At 41.7% G+C, this 20,995-nt stretch overlaps 1 protein-coding gene across 6 annotated transcripts in view; it reads right to left on the bottom strand.

Moving 5' to 3' along the window:
* LOC127576058 (F-box-like/WD repeat-containing protein TBL1X) overlaps positions 1–20,995 on the bottom strand; it is a 286,475-nt gene that overhangs the window by 204,698 nt on the left and 60,782 nt on the right. Inside the window, exon 2 of one of the 6 annotated variants that reach the window (XM_052026398.1) lies at positions 3,874–3,984. The exons of the other annotated variants lie outside the window; for them this stretch is intronic. The gene's annotated coding sequence lies outside the window, so the exon portion shown is untranslated. The remainder of the gene's footprint in view (positions 1–3,873; positions 3,985–20,995) is intronic. 6 annotated transcript variants of the gene reach the window in all.

Raw genomic sequence — 20,995 nt, 5'->3', positions numbered from 1 at the left:
TTGCACATTCAGATGCTCAGATAGTGAAGCAAATCTTTAGTTAGAGGGTGATAAGCTCACAATTTACCTTCACCTTTCACACATTTCAACAATCACAATATGTTTCCATGTAAATGAATAAATGATCCACAGATACTACAAATCTTTAAGGAAATTACCAAATTAGTCCAGTAAAATAGTAAAATGTCTACTGAGATATGAAAATGTGAAATAAGGAATTTAACGTGTGATCTTATTTTTGCAATTAAGCAAACACCATGTTGTAATCATTTTAAGCAATAACATGCTGAGTTGAGTTGCTTTGTATTTATAAAATTGTGTAGCTGTGCGTCAAATAAATTGCAAACTCAATTCTGCATTTATCCAAAATCTGTTTGAGAACTATTTTCAGTCATGGTCAAATATCTGGGATCCTACTGTTCATGTTTGCAGATACAAAAGATTTAAGCTGAAACATAGATGACAAGGTGAATGTCATTTCACAACTAGATATGATACACAATATTTCATACTGAGAGCAAAATAATACTATTTTAAAAGAGGCTATATAAATGTAAATTATTGCAAATGTACTGGTTGACCAAGCATTCAGAGTGTTGCCAAATCAATTTAAGGATTTACATTGTAATGGCACTGTACAGCTTTTAGTGAAAATTCACTTCAAAATAATTTCCAATTTTGATCACTATTTGGAAAAAGACAGAGGCACTTGAATAATGCAAATACCAGTTTCAAGAATGGAACTGCAGTGAGCTGGGACAAGCAATTAAAGCAGCTAAAGACTGTTGTCACTGGGGAAAAATGTACATCCACAAAGAGCAGGAAAAAAAAGTACAAATTTTCAGAATCATGGTGTCATTTGTTTCTCCCACCAACACACCTCTCTCAATGTCAAACATGGCCAGATGTCTGATGCCTTCTTTAAGCACACTGGAAGGAATAAGCCCCACAGCCTCTTGAGCCTACTAATGCACTCAATAAGATCATTGATCTTACTTTTTGAGTCCACTGACCTGCCAGATCTTCAAATCCAAGAATTGCCAGGTGAAGCTATGATTCACTTGTACTTCTCCCTTTATTAACCTCCTCCAGTCAGATTAGCTATAATTAAAAACATTCATCATCTTTTCATAAAAGGCACCATAAGTATCTTGGTCTCCACCCCATCAACATTCCCTTTGTTCTCTCCGTCCTTCCCCATCTGCAATTTGAAATAGGATTGCTTTCTCACTTTTCCAGTTCTAATGAAAGGTCATTGGCCTGAAATGTTAACTCTTGTTTCAATCCCACAGATGCTACCTAATTTGGTAAGCATCTCCAGCATTTTCTGTTGTTATTCTTGCAAATTTACCAAGGTATAGGGCCCTTCAAGAATACTGATGACTGTCATTGTGTATACTTATGAACAGAAAAGCACTGTTAGGATTTTCACTGTTAGATCCATTCTTTTGTACATGGGTGGGGGGAGGGGGGAGAAAACAGGGACAGCAGAACTGATACAGTGACACGTCTATCATCCATGAGCTCATTAATGAGCCAAGCAATCGTCTATAATTTCCTAGGTTATTGCTGATCTTTAGCCTAACTGGTCCATGCCAGTATTTGTGCTCTCTCCCGTCCTTTTGCATCTAATGAGCCTAACTCTCTGTTCCTTCCTCCCTCATATGCTTTTCTAGCTTCCCTGAAATGCACCTATTCAATTCACCTCACTCTCCATGGTAGCCAATTACTTTTATACTCTTTGGACCAAGAATGTTCTTCTAAATTCTATCCAAAGTTTTCAACTACCTATGATCATGGCTGCTGTTTTTGCTCTTACAGAAATGCACCCTTTACTCTATCATACTCTTCATGATCATAAAGATCTCTATTAGGTTCTCTCTCAAACTTCCCTTTTCAAGAGAACAGAGACCCAGCTGATCAACCCTTTTCTGATAGGTATAGCTATGCAGTGCATGCATCAGCCTTGTAAACCTTACCAGCATCTTCTCCAGTACTATTTAGGGCTTTTACAACAAACTGCCTAGAAATATACACACGAAAATCCAAATGTGATCCAATCAGGTTTTCATATATTTTAGTTGTTGGGTACTGTATGCTTAATGTGAATCACTGACTTCTATCACTTAATAGTTCCAACATTGAGGTTTTTAAAGTTTGTTGTTCAAAGTCAGTCTTACAATTCTATTGCAAAGAAGAGTTGATAAATCTTTTCTTGACCCTACCTTCAGGCTTCCTTTCCTCATCTTATTCATTCAACATACAAAGTTCTTTTAATGGGTTTTCTGTTGTGCATGGCCACAACAGTGCAAGGCAGACACAACAGTTGTCACAGCCAAGCCTAATCATGTCCTGATTAAACATCCAATTGTGCACATTTATAAAGGGCCATTTGATGTCAATCAGGTGTAGGAATCTTGACTAACCTCTTGACTGAGATCAGTTAAATTCATCATGACTACAAATTGAAGATCAGCCTGAGTCATATACGAACTGGATTAACCTATGAGGGAGCAATGAGCATACAAACATATAACACAAATTAATTTGCTAAGACTACTTACCTCGTGTATCTGAGCATTTGGGGACATTGTCAGAAATGAGAGAATCCTGTGGTAAATTCCTACTTCACTTAAGTGCAAATCATAAAATCCTATACAGCAGATGCAAGCTGTTGCCATTTGTTTTCCCTTGCATATCTTTACAGGGTGGAGGAGGAAAGGATGTTTCCTCTTCTGCAAGGACCTAAAATTAGGGAGTCAGAGTTTAGAAATAAAGGGTTGTCCATTTAATATAGATTTCTCTCAGAGTCATGAGTCTTTGGAACTTGCTTCGTGCAAGGACAGTGCAAGGTGTCTTTGAATTTTTTTTTCAAAAAAGTAGAGCTGGATAGATTCTTAATAAGCAAGGGAGTGAAAGATCACTGGGTTAGGCAGGAATGCAGAGCTGTGATTATAATCAGCTCAGCCATGATCTTATTTAAAGGCAGAGTGGGTATGAGGGACCAAATGGTATTCTCCTACTCCAAATGCATATGTTCATATATACATTTCCAAATTTTTGAGTCATTCAGCATCCAAAAGGAGAGCTGACTTCCAATGTTTATGTTCCAAGATACCTTCCCCCAAAGCAGAATGAGTCAGTATATCATTATAATTTTCTCAACTAAAACAAAACAAATTAAATTATATAACTTTCACTGGTAATTACTTATGTACTTTTGTAGAACTCATGGTTTTAGTTATGAACACCAGAATGCAATGAATATAAATTACGTAACTACAAATCCACTACTATTTCCATCTGTAGCTTTATTTTGTTTTAATACTAGTGCTGTTTGTCCAGTGCAACCAAGTACAAAAATTATATCCGTCCACAAGCCCCTGCTAAAACTGTTAAACAAATATAAAATAGGCAAAATATTGAATACAGACCTTGTTGTTTATTTGGTTCTAACCTTCCATTTCTACATATGGTGATACATTCATGAAAATGTCAAGTGCGGAATTTTACTAATGACAGAAAGGCACATCAATATAAATAGGGAAATACTGGTCGATGCTGAAAGCAACACTTCAATATTGACTATATAGAATATGGATGTTACACAAAAGAAAAACTTTTTGTACAAATTTTTACAAACATTGCATCATAACAGTACATTTGCAACTGGTCAATTGTCACATAGTTTACAAGTGTAACCAGTACTGTAAATCTCCTGTGGCTTTTACCCATGGTGAATTGGCTGCATAACACCACATTCTAAACTTGCAGCCATCATTGGCTCCTTTCTATATCATACCACTCACTACTTTTCCTTTACAGATGCAAGATAAACAAAAGGTCAGAGATCATGAGATTCCACAGGCCTACCACAAATCTCCCACAGTTAACTGTGACCAAGCTGTTTCTTTGGAGTTTCTGTCAGTGTTATCAGGAAACCAGTGACAGCTTTAACAAATATCAGGGTTCACAAAGAAGAGGCTGCAAGAAAGAAAAATAAAATAAAAAAGCCAATGTGAACAGAAAATACATTGATACAAGAAAAACTAGTAGATAAAAGGTAAGATTAGCATTATATTTTGTGACATGTTCTACATAAATGCAGATGTGTGCGCACACATGCACGTGCACACAGGACACACACATCAGCCAGTAGTTTTTCACTTTAACTTTTAACTAGGAATCCATCCAGGAAAGCGCATGCAAAGTTGAACAATAAGGGTTTAATAAAGGCTTACTCAACTCCATGGCAACTGTAAGATTGTTTTGTACACAGAACTGTGCCACAAGTTAGAGTTGCCAATCCTTCCCTGTGTATTTCAAGTGGCTTTGTTACTTCTGCATTACTGTTATTTTGAGGTTTACATACTGCATTAAGTTTGTTGATAGCATGCACTGTTGATGATAGGAAATATAGCTCACATTGCCAGCTGCGTTCCTTATGACCTTTTGCTTACTAATTTAAGACTTAAACATCTTCCTGCCACAGTTTAACAGGAAGCAGCTATTTTACAAATATGCTGTAAAGAGAAATGCAAATGAACAAGCTGTTGTGGTTAGAAACACAGCAGAGGAGCCTTCAAGATCACAATGCATCATCCCATCCCCCATGCAACCTTTCTTCCCTTCCCCCACCATCTGTCACAGTATTAGTACCCAGAAAAGCTCATGCAGTTTACCCCTGATACCAATAAGTAAGGAGTAAATTTCTGCTTCTAATACTATTAGAACTGTATATTGGCAAACCAGCACTAAAGGGCCAACATAAAGCCCCAGTGCAGACCCAAATATGTCCATATCTGGTGTAGAAATACCACTGAATGTATACAAAGTATCTGGATGGAAAATGCTGCTGAACAATGGAATAGCCAAATACAAAGTTAATGTGATCAAGAGGTTCATTTCTCAGATTGCCCATTTATTGCAGAACAGAAATAAACAGATAGAAAAATAAAGGACCTAGATAAAAAGCACCATGATGCTGGAAGAACTCAGCAGGCCAGGCAGCATCCGTGGAGAAAAGCAGGCGGTTAATGTTTCGGGTCCAGACCCTTCTTCACCACGATCTGCATCCCCCCCTTTGCCAGTCACTTCAACTCTCCCTCCCACACTATCACAGATACGTCAGTCCTCTGCCTCCTCCACTGCCAGGAGAATTCAAAGCGGCGCAAACTGGAGGAACAGCACCTCATTTTCCATCTTGGAACCTTGCAGCCTAATGGCATGAACATTGAATTCTCCCACTTTAAGTAATTCCCACACCCCTCCCAACCATGCTTCTTCTTTTCTTCCCTTTCCTAGCCTCTCTTTTTTCTACCCCCTTTTGCTTTTCCTTTCTCTCCTTACCTTTTACCCATCCCCCAGTGGATCTGCTCTCCCCACCTCCCCCTGCACCTGCCGATCACTATCTCTTACCTGCGTTTACCTATCACCACCTTGTGCCCACCCCGCCTCCCCTCTTTTGTCCACCTATCACTGCTCTGCTTTTCCCTCCTATATACTGGGCCTATATTCAAAACATGATGGGGCTAAATTTAACAACCCCCGAACACAGCACAGAGTCCAAACCACCAACTTCAATCCAGAGAGTGCAGCAAGTTTCATTTGGAAAATGCCTGTTCATTTCAAATGGCTTCAACCTGTGCTAACTTTACTGTTAGTTAGTTGAATAATTCAGCAGAGGAACAATATCCCAAATTCTCAGTTAAAGGCAGCCACTGCCAGTATTAAATCCACAATTTTGAAAGGGAAACTGCACTGTGACTATTACAAACTCTGTGTGCTGTTCTGTGTGGGAAACGTTGAAGTATGGCACAAGATGGGAAAGAGCAGGCACCAAGGTTTTCAGAAAACATCTCTGCTGCTTTGTACCGAAGCCTCCAATGGTGGAAGTGCAAAGAGCAGATGTTCTGTATTCACTGAGGAACAGGAGATCTACTAAACACTCAACATGGTGGTAATGAAAACAGGACTCATTCTTGCAAGTTCTTCAGTAACAAGAAAAATATGCATTTTCACCAGGTCAGAGATGCTTGCTTTGGATTCTGCCAGGACTATTCAGTGCATGAGCTCATTACAACCTTGTTCTAAACATGGACCAAAGAGCTGAATTTCAAAGGCCAGTGAGCCCACCTGCCTTTGATACCTTTTAACTTCCAAAATATGGGTGTTAACTGCCAATAGAGGCTTGAGCAACAATAAATGCCACCGCTGCTGGCAACATCCATGTCCCATGAACAAATAAATTATTAAAAGTTTGATGAGAAAACTTGTAGTCAGTGCATTTGCTATAGTTTGCATCGATTTTAATAAGATTGCCCAAAAAAAGTGCCCATGGGATCCAAGGGAGAGTGGTAAATTGCTTCCAAAATTGCCTTGTTGGCGATAAAGGTTGATGGGCGTTTTTGTGACTGGATAGCTGCTACAGAGCAGTTCCACAAGAACTCCATATCCTTGTTTTTTGTAACATAACTATTTTAGACATAAATTCAGGGACACAATAAAGAAGTTTACAAGTCATACAAAAATTGACCACGTGGTAGTCTGCCAGGATGGAGCTTCACATTGCAAGAAGATGGACAGTCTAGTTAGTTCGACAGAAAATTGGCAATGGAATTAAATCCAGAGAAGTGTGAAGTAAGGTTAATTCAGGATGTGCAATGAAGTAAGGGAATATAAATAAATGAGTCTAATGAACCTGAGGGAGACATACGCAACTGCAGAAGCTGGAATCTGAACCAAAAAACAAACTGCTGGAAGAACTCAGCAGGTGAGGCAGCATCTGGACAGATGATGACCCATAAAGCCCAGATGAAGGGTCTTGACCCAAAACATCAACTGTCCATTTCCCTCTGCAGATGCTGCCTGACCAGCTGAATTCCTCCAGCAGTTTGTTTTCTGCTTGAGAAACTGAGGGACCTTGAAGTACACATCTTTAAAAGTGGCAGGACAGATCAATAAAATGGTTTAAAGGGCATACTCCATGCTTACTTTGGGACAGAGGAAACTAAGGCAAGACTTAATTGAGGTTTTTAAGAATTGTGAAAGACCTATTAACTTAATTATTTATTATTAAGATATAGATATCTTTTATTAGTCACGTGTACATCAAAACACACAGTGAAATGCATCTTTGCGCAAATTGTTCTGGGGGCAGCCCACAAGTGTCGCCACGCTTCCGGCGCCAACACAGCATCCTCACGACTTCCTAACCCGTACATCTTTGGAATGTGGGAGGAAACCAGAGCACCCGGAGGAAACCCACGCAGACACGGGGAGAACGTACAACTTCCTTACAGACAGCGGCTGGAATTGAACAGGGTCCCTGGCTCTGTTATAGCGTTACGTGAACCGCTATACTACCATGCCTGCCTTATTGTACTGTGTAACATCTTTTTTTTAAAAAAAAGTGAATTAAAAGTGTGTTAGAATAACATCCAATAGTCTGAAAATATCCTGGTCTGGCACCACCAAAGTTCCAAGTATGCCAGTTTAACGGAGTTTACTATATATGTGCTGGAAACCTAGTATGAATCTCCTCCCACTGTTGTATTGGAAATATGGCACCAGTGGCCACCGTTGAGCTTGTTACCATGTTCTCTATAGAATATTCTAGGTTGGGAAGAGCTGTGCAGCCAAATGAAGAGAGGGGAGACTGCAGATTCCATCACATCCAAAATGTGGTGGTGAAAAAAAAACAAAAGGGTCAGGCAGTTTGTCAACGGAGAATGTGAAGTAGTGCATAGCAAAGTGATGTATGCACCTTGCTGGTCAAGATGCAGCTGTGAGCCTCACACTTCAGCACTGAGTGGCTGCACCACTCGGCCTTGCCCACCCAACGCCACCTCTCACAGGCAGCAGCTGCACACCAAGTTGTGGTTCACTGCAGGAGAGTACAGGCACTTGTGCCAGGTTACATAAGAACATAAGAAATAGGAGCAGGAGTGGGCCATCTGGCCAGTCAAGCTGCTCTGCCATTCAATAAGATCATGGCTGATCTGGCCATGGACTCAACTCCACCTACCTGCCTATTCCCCATAACCCTTAATTCCCCTACTATGCAAAAATCTATCCAACTGTGTCTTAAATATACTTGGTGAGGTAGCCTCTACTGCTTCCCTGGGCAGAGAATTCCAGATTCACTGCTCTCTGGGAAAAGCAGTTCCTCCTCATCTCCATCTCTTTGTGATTTTTATAAATGACTTGATGAGGAAGTGAAGAGATGGGTTAGTAAGTTTGCAGGTGACATGAAGATTGGAGGTGTTGTGGATAATACAGAAGGTTGTCGTACGTTACAACGGGATATAGACAGGATGCAGAGTTGGGCAGAGAAGTGGCAGATGGAGTTCAATCTGGAAAAGTGTCAAGTGATACACTTTGGAAGAACAAACTTGAAGGCGGAGTACAAGGTTAATGGCAGAATTCTCAGCAGTGTGGAGGAACAGAGGAATCTTGGGGTCCAAGTCCATAGATCCCTCAAAGCTGCCGCACAAGTTGATAGGGTGGTTAAAGTGGCGCATAGTGTGCTGGCCTTCACTAGTCAGGGGATTAAGTTCAAGAGCCATGAGGTAACGTTGCAGCTCTATAAAACTCTGGTTAGACCACAGTTGGAGTATTGTGTTCAGTTCTGGTCATCTCATTATAGGAAGGATGTGGAAGCTTTAGAGAGGGCGCAGAGAAGATTTACCAGGATGCCACCTGGATCAGAGAAAGGTTGAGTGAGCAAGAGCTTCTCTCTTTGGAGAGACGCAGGATGAGAGGTGACTTCATAGAGGTGTATAAGATTATGAGGGGCATAGACAGAGTGGACAGCCAGCACCTTTTCCCCAGGGAAGCGAAGACATCAGTTTAAAGTTGAAGGAGAAAAGTTCAGGGGAGATGTCAGGAGTAGGTTTTGTTTTTAATACACAGATAGTGGTAGGTGCCTGTAACGCACTGCTGGTGGTGGTGGTAGAGGCTGATACAACAGGGACATTTAAAAGACTCTTAGATAGGCACATGGACATAAGAAAAATGGAGGGTTGTGGGCTATGTAAGAGGCAAGGGTTAGATTGGTCACGGAGTAGGTGTTTATATAGGTCAGCACAACATGATGGGCTGAAGGGCCCGTATGGTGCTGCGCTGTTCTATGTTCTACATTCTATGTTAATTCTATTCCTCTGCTACTTGAGGCTATGTCCCCTAGTTCTAGTCTCACCTACCAGTGGAAACAACTTTCCTGCCTCTATCTTTTCTATCCTTTTCGTAATTTTACATTTCTATAAGATCCCCTTTCATTCTTCTGAATTCCAGGGAGTATAGTCCCAGGCAACTCGATCTCTCCTCATAGGCTAACCCCCTCACCTCCAGAATCAAGCTGGTGAACCTCCTCCACATCGCCTCCAAAGCCAGTATATCTTTCCTCAAGTAAGGAGACCAGAACTGCACGCAGTACTCCAGGTGTGGCCTCACCAGTATCCTGTACAATTGCAGCATAACCTCCCTGCTCTTATATTCAATCCCTCTAGCAATGAAGGCCAACATTCCATTTGCCTTCTTGATAACCTATTGCACCTGCAAACCAACCTTCTGCAATTCATGCACAAGCACTCCCAAGTCCCTCTGCACAACAGCATGTTGCAATCTTTCACCATTTAAATTATAATCTGATCTTCTATTTTTCCTTCCAAAGTGGATGACCTCCCATTTACCAACATTGTACTCTAATATCTACTAGACTCTTGCCCATTCACTTAACCTATCTATATCTCTCTGCAGTCTCTCTGCATCCCCTGCACAATTTGCTTTTCCAATCAATTTCATGTCATCAGCAAACTTAGATACGCCACATTTGGTCCCGTTCCAAATCGTTAATGTACCGTGAACAGTTGCAGGCCCAGCACGACCCTTGCGGCACCCCGCTCACCACTGATTGCCAACCAGAGAAACACCCATTTATCCCAACTCTCTGCTTTCTATTGGTTAACCAATCCTCTATCCATGCCAATACATTACCCCCAACTCCATGCATCCTTATCATATGGATAAGTATTTTATGCAGCACCTTATCGAACGCCTTCTAGAAATCCAAGGCCACAACATCCACCTGTTCCCCTCTATCCACTGCACTCATTATATCCTTAAAGACCTTCAGTAAAGTTTGTCAAACAAGACCTGCCCTTCCTGAATCCATGCTGTGTCTGCCTGATGAAACCACTTCTGTTCAGATGTCTTGCTATTTCTTCCTTAATGATAGCTTCAAGCATTTTCCCGACTACAGATATTAAGCTAACTGGCTTATAGTTACCTGACTTTTGCCTACGTTCTTTTTCAAACAGTGGTGTGACATTCACTGTCTTCCAATCTGCCAGGACCTGCTCAGAATCTAAAGAATGTTGGTAAATTATCACAAACGTCTCTACTATAACTTCTACCATTTCTTTCAGTACCCTGGGATGCACTCCATCAGGACCAGGGACTTGTCTACCTTTAGGCCGACTAGTTTGCTCAGCACAACCTCTTTAGTGATAGTGATTGTATTCAAGGTCCTCACCTCCCATCGCGTCCATAACATCTCTATTTGGCATGTTAGACATGTCCTCCACTGCGAAGACCAACACAAAATAGTCGTTCAAAGCCTTGGCCATTTCTGCATTACCCAATATTAACTCCCCCCTTCTCATCTTCCAAGGGACCTACATTCACCTTAGCCACCCTTTTCCACTTTATATAATTATAAAAACTTTCACTATCTGTTTTTATATTTTGTGCTAGTTTACTTTCATAATCTATCTTCCCTTTCCTTATTGCTTGCTTAGTGGTTCTTTGTTGCTTTTTAAAGTTTTCCCAATTTTCCAGTTTCCCACTACTCTTGGTGACTTTGTATGCATGAGCTTTTTGTTTGATGCCTTCCTTTATTTCCTTAGTTATCCAAGGCTGGCTCTTCCCACCCTTACTGTCCTTGCTTTTAATTGGCATACACTTCTGTTGAGCACTGTGAAAAATCTCCTTGAAAGTCTTCCACCGTTCCTCAACTGTCCCACCATATAGCCTGTGTTCCCAGTCTACGCTAGCCAATTCCTTCCTCGTCCTGTTGTGGTTTCCCTTGTTTAGGCATAATACACTGGTTTAGATCAAACTATTGTACCCTCCATTTGTATGAGAAATTCAATCATACTGTGATCACTCTTTCCAAGAGGATCCCTAACTACAAGATCATTAACTTTACCTGTCTCATTGCACGGGACCAGATCCATGATAGTATTTTCCCTTGTACGTTCAGTAACATGCTGTTCAAGGAAGCTATCACGGATGTATTTAATGAAGTCCTCCTCAAGACTGCCTCAACCAACTTGATTCGCCCAATCTATGTGCAAGCTAAAGTCCCCCATGATAACTGCTGTTCCATTCTTACATACATCGGATATTTCTTGGTTTATTGCCTGTGCCACTGTAACGTTATTATTTGGTGACCTACAGACAACTCACACCAGTGATTTTTTTCCCTTTACTATTCCTAATCCCTACCCAGATGGATTCAACATTCTGCTTCTTAGATCTTATATCGTCTCTCACTATCACCCTGATCTCATCCTTAATTAAGAGCACTACCCCACCTCCCTTACCTTCCTGCCTATCCTTCCATATTACCTGATACGCTTGGATAATTAATTCCCAATCATTTCCACCCTACAACCATGTTTCTATCATAGCCACTAAATCATATCCTTTTGTACTGATCTGTGCCACAAGTTCACTGACTTTGTTTTGAATACTACGGGCATTCAGATAAAGTGTCCTTACACTCATTGTCCTTTTAGAATCTAGTAATCTTTGTGTCTTTTGCATTTGAATTTTCTGTACTCCACTCTTACTTTTCTCTCTTCTAACTTTTGCTTTGGTCTCTGCATTGCTTTCCTCTGTCTTTCTGCATGAATTCCCACCCCCCTGCCATATTAGTTTAACCCCTCCCCAACAGTACTAGAAACAATCCCCCTAGGACATTCATCCCAGTCCTGCCCAGGTGTAGACCGTCTGGTTTCTACTGGTCCCACCTCCCCCAGAACTGGTTCCAATGTCCCAGGAATCTGAAACCCTCCCTCCTGCACCACTGCTCTAGCCACATATTCATCCTAACTATTCTGCTATTCCTACTCTGACTAGCACGTGGCACAGGTAGCAATCCCAAGATTATTACCTTTGAGGTCCTACTTTTTAATTTATCTCCTAGCTCCCTAAATTCAGCTTGTAGGACCTCATCCCACCTTTTTCCTATATCATTGGTACCTACATGCACCATGACAACCGGCTGTTCACCCTCCCTTTTTAGAATGCCCTGCAGCCACTCTGAGACATCCCTGACCCTTGCACCTGGGAGGCAACACACCAACTGGGAGTCTTGTTTGCAGCCACAGAAGATCCTGTCTATTCCCCTTACCATGGAACCCCCTATCATTATAGCTCTGCCACTCTTTTTCCTGTCCTCCTGTGCAGCAGAGCCACTCACGGTAGCATGACCTTGGCTACTGCTGCCTTCTCCCAATGAGCCATCTCCCCCAACAATATCCAAAGCAGTATATCTGTGTTTTGGAGGGAGATGACCGCAGGAGACTCCTGCACTGCCTTCCTGCTAATGCTCTGCCTGTTGCTCACCCATTCCCCATCTTTCCTTAGGTCCTTAAACTGCAGTGTGACCAACTTACTAAAAACTTACAACACTCTCAGAATCACAGATGCTCCAAAGTGAATCCATGTGCAGCTCCAGTGCCGTCATGTGGTCTGTCAGGTGGACACACTTCCTGCACATGTAGTCACCAGGGACTCTGACAGCCTCCTTGAGTTCCCACATTGCTCCCTGCACTTATGTTGCCAGCATGGCAATGTGCAGCACCAGGGAGGCAGAGATTCACAGCCCAAGTGAATGTCTCTGTAAAGTACATGGAGGTAGGTTCTTGTAAGCATTTGGACGAAATGAACGATGGAGCTATGAAGAATCAGCACTCTGACAGGTAGAAGCACACAGGGTACTGCTACGAATAGGAAGACCTCTTTTCCTTAGCAGAATGGTCAAAAATCACAGATTTTAGGTAACTGATCAATGGATTGGAGGGGGAGATGTGGAAAAATCTTTCGCACAGGGGATGATGGGAGTCTGGAACTCTCTGCAGGAAGAGTGGCAAAGGCAAAAAAAATCATCACATTTAGAAATACTTGAAGAACCGTGACCTGCAAGGCTGTGAGCTTAGTGTCAGAAGGTGGGATAAAAACCAGCACAGAAAAGCCAAGCTGAATGGCCTTCTCCTCTCATAAATTGTCTATGATTCTGTGATTATCTGGATAAGTGCAAATTGAACAACACATAGGAAGCTCAACACTAACAAATACCAATAAGTCCACTTGAAACATACCCCTTCCACCAACCTAAAAACCCACACCCTTCAGCAGACACAATATGTCTGCAGCATGTGTCACCTATAAAATACACTACAGAAAATCAAGGCTCCTCTAGCACTTCCCAAAAAGGTTGTTCACAAATCACAAGGACAAATAGGTGATAGGCATTATATTCTAGTCCCTCCAGCCACAAGGACATCTAACCTTTTCTCATTACCCCACTACCTCGTCACTCACCTTCTGACAATCAGGAGATTTTTGGGTTCATCATATTAGCATCTGTAGCGACTCACCGTCTGGGTAAGCGAACCAGCTCGGCAGTCGGGTCGCACGGCGTCAGAGCGGCGAGGCCCAAGATGGCGGCAGGCCTTCGTCTTCCCCGAGCGACGGGGAGAACCCACGCGCAGGAAAGACTTGATGACGTAGGATATACGTCATTGCTGGTTGCATTGGGTGGGAACAGTCTCCCTTAAAAGGCCTGCGCAAGGCGGGAAAATAAACCAGTTCTGTTCTGAAACTCTACGACTCGCGTCTTGTGTTCATTCCGCAGTAGCAACCGCTACACATTGCTATATACACACCTTGAAAACAATGCTGGGTATTCAATCATGACAGCCATTCACCCAGATTTTGTGAGAAACTTGCTTGCACACTCCCACATTTTGCAGATAAATTGTTATCTGACTGGAGGCTGAAGGTAACTAGAATGGAACAGGCCACTACTGGGATAGCTATTACCGAGGTAGTGGCCAACAGCAAGGCTGAGATCATCTATGACAGATAATTATATTTGTAGATAATATTATCCCTCATCCCACTTACGCCTCAACCTGCACACTTTTCTGATGCACAAACTGCAAATCGTATAAGGATGTTCCTCTTATTTTCATCCACCCTCCCTACAAATAAATTTCATACTTGTCTCTTTTTCATTACAGATAACCCAAGAAGTGCACCCTGACTAGGCAATAAGTCAACAGCAAAAAGATTGTGAAGGCATAATGTCACTTGATTTCCAGCTATCTGAATTCTTCATCACAGAAATTCCTCAAACATGCTGGCCTTCTAACAAACATGCTGCAGCTAATTAGACAGCATCACGTTGATTCATTAAGACAGGCAGACACAAGTCAAGCAAATGGCAACACTCAAAATAATTGGCATATATGCAATATGGCACAAGTTAATACGTAATGTTTGTTTTACACCACCATATATTTTTCCCATTGTAGCCAGGCAATTACTGTGATGGTCAGCAACAGAGAGGTGTGGTACTGTGGTAAATGAGAAATTAAGGTTATGGTTAATATTACAGTACATGAATGAGTTCTTTGATGACACCCTGTGCTACTGTAATTGCCTTCACTGTTTTTCTCCCTCCTTTTCTTTCACACAGCTTTTTTGGTAAATGACTACAAAATGTTCCTAAAATCTTTGAAGCACAAGAAGTTAAGGGATAAAATTTAATAGGTAGGAAATTCAGATCCAGTTGCTTGCTGTTAACCTGCCCCTATATAAAAAAGGAAAATATAGCAGCTTATTTGATTTGTTTTGCAGTTTTCAACTACATATATAAAAGATAGCTTCAAAAAAAATGATGCAGACACTGATGCAGTCGTTTCTTTCACAATGGTATTATGGTGTCCATTTATTATATCCTTAAGTGATCAAATCACAGCTGAAAGAATATATAATCACTTCATAGCAATTTTTCCATCACTTTATATTTGTTGTTTTAGCTTTCCAATTAAAAGTAGATCAGTGCACTTAATTGATGCTATGTGGGCCTTTTTTAAATCTACAAACTGACGATCTTAAATAGCAGATTCAAATTCTCTTGAACCAAATACAGAAGAAGAAAAGGAGCAGCCCATTCTGTACCTTCAGTTTGTTCCACCACCTCTCAAACTTCTATGAGAATTTTTTTTGCAAATATTAACACATAGCTATTGACCATCTTTAAATATTTTCAAATACTGGCCTTTGCCTGAGATCCACTCTGATATTTTCAAATATTGACACAGATCAAGAACGCCCAGTCCTTGCTTCTGAAAGGCAGTCTCAGCTACTCAAAGGAAAAGCACTAAATAAAATGTTTTTAATCACAACAATTTGTGTTTGTGAAAAGTCTTTCAGGAAGGAAACCATTCCATAGCTCTTTCCTCATCAACAACAGACCTAATGAGGAATAAAAATAGGAAGGAATTGTAGAATTTTTAAAGATAGGCAAGGGGTGCAAGAATTTGTGGGAGAGTTTGAATGCTCTGAAGGAGCAGAGGACCAGGAAATGCAGGAAACTGAAGATGAAAGAATGGAGTTTATGTACTTAAATACTAGAGTATTTGAGAACTTCACTTTCTACAGGTGTTTCTCCAATGGCCAATTCTTTCATCGGTGGATCTAAATCCTCAAAGTTCATATCCAACAAATCTGTGGGAGTACCACCACCAGAAAGACCATACCACTTCAACAATGTAGTTAATCGTCACCTTCTCAGAAATAATTAGGTTGGGCAATGTATTCTGGCAATGCTGGTGATGCCAAAACCACAAAAAATAAAATTGAACTGAAGGACAGCATGTTAAATCCAGGGTGATGAGGATTGGATTAATAATCTAATTTGTTTATGCATGAGTCATGGTCTCATTACATTTACCTTTATTCTTTAATTAATCTTTTGTCTTCTCCACCTTTTGTCCCATTATTCTCCATACCTCATGCTTTTCCTAAACCATGTTGAGCTTAACTGCTTCCAAAGTCTTTGTCTATGTGGATTACTAACCAAATGCGCTGATTCTGGCACTGAAATTTGGTCCCTGACGGTAATATTAAAAGTTGCACAATTGTTGCATTGTAGATTAAAGTAAATTTAAGAAACTGTATAACATACAGTTGTACTATATTGTACACCAGCCAATTGTGATAAATTGGTAACATTTCACCCTGAGAACTTGTGGCAGTTCTAATCATTTATTCTGTAGCCCTAAAATGACTGATTACTAAATGTACCTTCCAGATTTGTTTCACTTCTGCACAATAAGATGTCAGACTACTTCAGTGATTTTAAACAGCATACACTGAGCAGAATTCTGCATTCTACTTAAGCAGCATAGCTCTCTAAACCACTTTATTTCATGAGGTACTCTCACAGGTTCGTGGATAGGAAAGGTTTAGAAGGATAAGGGCCAAACACAGGCAAATGGGATTATTTTAAGTAGGCATCTTGGTCAGCATTGACGAATTGGGCTGAAGGGCCTGTTTCTGTGCTGTATAACTCAATAAATCTAAGTTCAATGTATCATGTAGTACCGAGCCATGAAGATAGCAGAAAATTATTCCATGCACTGATTTCACCTTGGCAAGTCCACAATATGATTCACAAAATCCTGCTCCCGAAACTATCCAGTAACCCATACTGGAAGGTACATGGATGTAATCAATGCATGACTAATTAATTAGGCTTGGTTAGGAATAGCTCCTATGTTGAATAGTTTTATAAAATATATTGTTCAGATTTACATATGAAGGGTAATGAATTGGGCATGGTAATGAGCACGTGAACAAAATGTGCATATATTCCCAAAAGAAAAGAATGAGTTTAAAGGGGGAAAAAAAATCAAGGATATAATAAAATTGATAAGTTGAAAGGTACTGCTTAGAAAAAAGTTAGTGCAATAATGAACCTTAATGCCACCCCGTAGCCATGTGTCCTCATAAATCTGAAAAGGGAGAAAAGCACACACAAACCATAGTTTTTCTGCAAACCATACATCTGCCAATTTTCCCATCTATCATTTATTTTGCTTGCTCCACATATCCTTGCTGCGTGGAACTCACCTGAGCTTAAAAGAACTAAGACATCTAAACCAAGGATACCCTATACAACAACAAAAGAAAAATAATTGTCTGGCAAATACCTTCACTAAATGACATAAATCCATCCACTTACACTTTTACTTTGAAAACATGAAATCATAAGTGGAATGTCTTCAAATTCTTCACTTTAACCTTTTGAGCTTTACTTTGTAAAATTCCATTCATCAAACTACAACCTTTGCTGAACGTTTCAGTTTTTCCACTCAAATTCACAACTGGAAATTCTTGATATCAGCATCAAATCTTCACCATTACTGCAGTTAAATCTGAGTTAGCATATGTGATTTTTACTTGAACCAGATGCAATTGGATTGAGACACAAGATATGTTCTACATTATTGTTTATATAATGAGCAATACTTTTATTATTAACATACAGTTAGCATATACAACATTAACAATTGAGAAGTTATGATGCATTTTTATAGAACTCTAGTTAGGCCGCATTTAGAGTATTAACCATAGAACCATACAGCACAAAACAGGCACTTCGGCCCATCATGTTGTGCTGTCCATCAAACCACCCTCACACTATCTAACCCTTTCCTCCCGCATATCCCTCTATCTCACATTCCTCCATGTGCCTATCCAACAAACTCTTGAACCTGTCCAATGTATCTGCCTCCACCACCACCACTCCAGGCAGTGCATTCCATGCACCACTCTCTGGGTGAAAAACCTCCCTCTGACATCTCCCCTGAACCTCCCACCCATAACCTTAAAGCCATGCCCTCTTGTCTTGAGCATTGGTGACCTGGGAAGGAGGCGCTGGCTGTCTATCTATCTATTCCTCTTAATATTTTATATACTTCTATCATGTCTCCTCTCATCCTCCTCCTTTCCAGTGAATAAAGCCCCAGCACCTTAAGCCTGTGCCCATATTCCATACGCTCTAATCCAGGCAGCATCCTGGTAAATCTCCTCTGCACCCTCTCCAATGTCTCCACATCCTTCCTATAATGCGGTGACCAAAACTGAACACAGTACTCTAATTGTGGTCTAACTAGAGTTTTGTAAAGCTCCATCATCACTTCATAGCTCTTAAACTCAATCCCACGACTTATGAAAGCTAACATCCCATAGGCCTTCTTAACTGCTCTATCCACCTGTGAGGCAACTTTCAGTGAACTGTGAATATGAACCCCCAGATCCCTCTGCTCCTCTACACTGCCAAGTACCTTGCCATTTACCTTGTACTCTGCCCTGGAGTTTGTCCTTCCAAAGTGTACCACCTCACACTTCTCCAGATTGAATGCCATCTACCACTTGTCAGCCCAGCTCTGCATCCTATCAATATCCCTCTGTAAGTTCTGACAGCCCCCCACACTATCCACAACACCGCTGATCTTAGTGTCGTCCTCAAACTTACTAACCCAGCCTTCCACCCCCTCATCTAATTCATCTATAAATATCACAAAAAGTAGAGGTCCCAGAACTGATCCCTGCGGCACACCACTAGTCACTGCCCTCCAATCCAAGGGCACTCCTTCCACCACAACCCTCTGCTTTCTACAGGCAAGCCAATTCCTAATTCACATAGCCAAGCTTCCCTGGATCCCTTGCCCTCTGACCTTCTGAAGAAGCCTACTATGAGGTACCTTATCAAACGCCTTACTAAAATCCATATAGACCACATCCACTGCACTACCCTCATCAATCTTCCTCGTCACCTCCTCAAAGAACTCTATCAGGCTTGTGAGGCAAGATCTTCCCTTCACAAAGCCATGCTGGCTGTCCCTAGTCAGTCCATGATTCTCCAGGTGTTCATAGATCCTATCCCTTAGAATCCTTTCTAACAGCTTACCCACCACAGACGTGAGGCTCACTGGTCTGTAATTCCCTGGACTATCCCTACTACATTTTTTGAATAAGGGGACAACATTTGCCACCCTCTAATCCTCCGGCACCATCCCCGTGGACAACGAGGACTCAAAGATCCTTACCAGCGGTTCAACAATCTCCTCCCTCGCCTCTCGAAGCAGCGTGGGGAAAATCCCGTCAGGCCCCAGAGATTTATCTGTCTTGATATTATTTAACAACTTCAACACATCCTCTCTTGATATCTATAACCTCGAGAACATTACCCTTACCAGCATTCCCTTCCGCGTCATCAAGACCCCTCTCCTCAGTGAATACCGAAGAGAAGTATTCATTGAGAACTTCTCCCACTTCCGCCGCCTCCAGGCACATTCTCCCACCTTTGTCTTTAATCGGACCTACCTTTACCCTAGCCATCCTCCTACCCTTCACGTACGTGAAAAAGGCCTTGGGATTTTCCTTAACCCTACTAGCCAATGCCTTTTCATGTCCCCTTCTAGCTCTCCTCAGCCCTTTCTTAAGTTCCTTCCTCGCTACTCTATATTCCTCATGGGCCCTGTCTGAACCTTGCTGCTTATACCTTATGTATGCTACCTTCTTCTCCCTAACTAGTCGTTCCACCTCTCTCGTCACCCACAGCTCCTTCACCCTGCCATTCCTTCTCTGCCTCACTGGGACATATTTATCCCTAACATCCTGCATAAGATCCCTGAACATCGACCACATCTCCATGGTACATTTCCCTTCAAAAAGGACATCCCACTTTACACTCCCAAGTTCTCTCCTTATAGCCTCATAGTTCGCCCTTCCCCAATTAAATATCTTCTTGTCCTCTCTGCACCTGTCCCTGTCCATGGCAATTTTAAAGGTTATGGAGCAATGGTCACTGTCCCCCAAATGCTCACCCACCAATAGATCCTTCACCTGTCCCAGTTCATTTCCTAAAACTAGATCTAGCATGGCATTCCCTCTAGTCGGCTTGTCAACATACTGCGTCAGGAATCCCTCCTGGACACTTAACAAATTCCATCCCATCTAAACCTTTGGTACTAAGCAGGTTTCAGTCTATATTTGGGGAGTTGAAGTCTCCCATTATAACAACCCTGTTATTTTTGCTTCTCTCCAAACACTGCCTGCCAATCTGCTCCTCTATATCTCTACCGCTACTGGGGGGGCCTATAGAATACTCCTAGTAGAGTAACTGCTCCTTTCTTTACTTCCACCCATACGGACTCTGGAGATGATCCTTCTAGAACATCCATTCTTTCCACAGCCGTCACAGTGTCCCTGACCAATATCGCCACCCCTCCTCCTCTTCTCCCTCCTTCCCTATCCCTCTTAAAACACCGAAAACCAGGAATATTCAATATCCACTCCTGCCCTGACGTCAGCCACGTCTCTGTAATAGCCACAATATCATAGTCCCCCATACTTATCCAAGCCCTCAGTTCATCTCCCTTATTCCTGACACTTCTTGCATTTAAGTAAACACACTTCAGTCCATCTACCTTACTACTTTTATAGCCCGTATTCTGCTTCTCCTTCCCCAAAGCCTCTCTAACCTGTTTGATCTAACTTTTCCCCATCCCCTTCTTCCTCTGACCTCCTCCTCCTGTTCCCTTCCCCCTCACAAACTAGTTTAAACCCTCCCAAACCACCCTAGCAAACCTAGCCACAAGGATATTGGCCCCCTTCTGGTTCGGGTGTAACCCATCCTCTCTGTACAGGTCCCACCTTCCCGAGAAGAGATCCTAATGATGCAGAAATCTAAAACCCTCCCTCCTGCACCAACTTCTCAGCCACGCACTTATCTGCCACCTCCTCCTGTTCCTGCCTTCACTATCGCGTGGCACCGGCAGCAATCCCGAGATTGCTACCCTTGAGGTCCTGTTCCCTCAGTATTGCGTGCAGTTCTGGTCACCTCATT

The sequence above is a fragment of the Pristis pectinata genome, chromosome 11 (assembly GCF_009764475.1).
Source record: "Pristis pectinata isolate sPriPec2 chromosome 11, sPriPec2.1.pri, whole genome shotgun sequence".
Taxonomy (NCBI): domain Eukaryota; kingdom Metazoa; phylum Chordata; class Chondrichthyes; order Rhinopristiformes; family Pristidae; genus Pristis; species Pristis pectinata.
The sequence above is the reverse complement of the archived record's forward strand: the minus strand, read 5'-3'. Positions and strand labels throughout refer to the sequence as shown.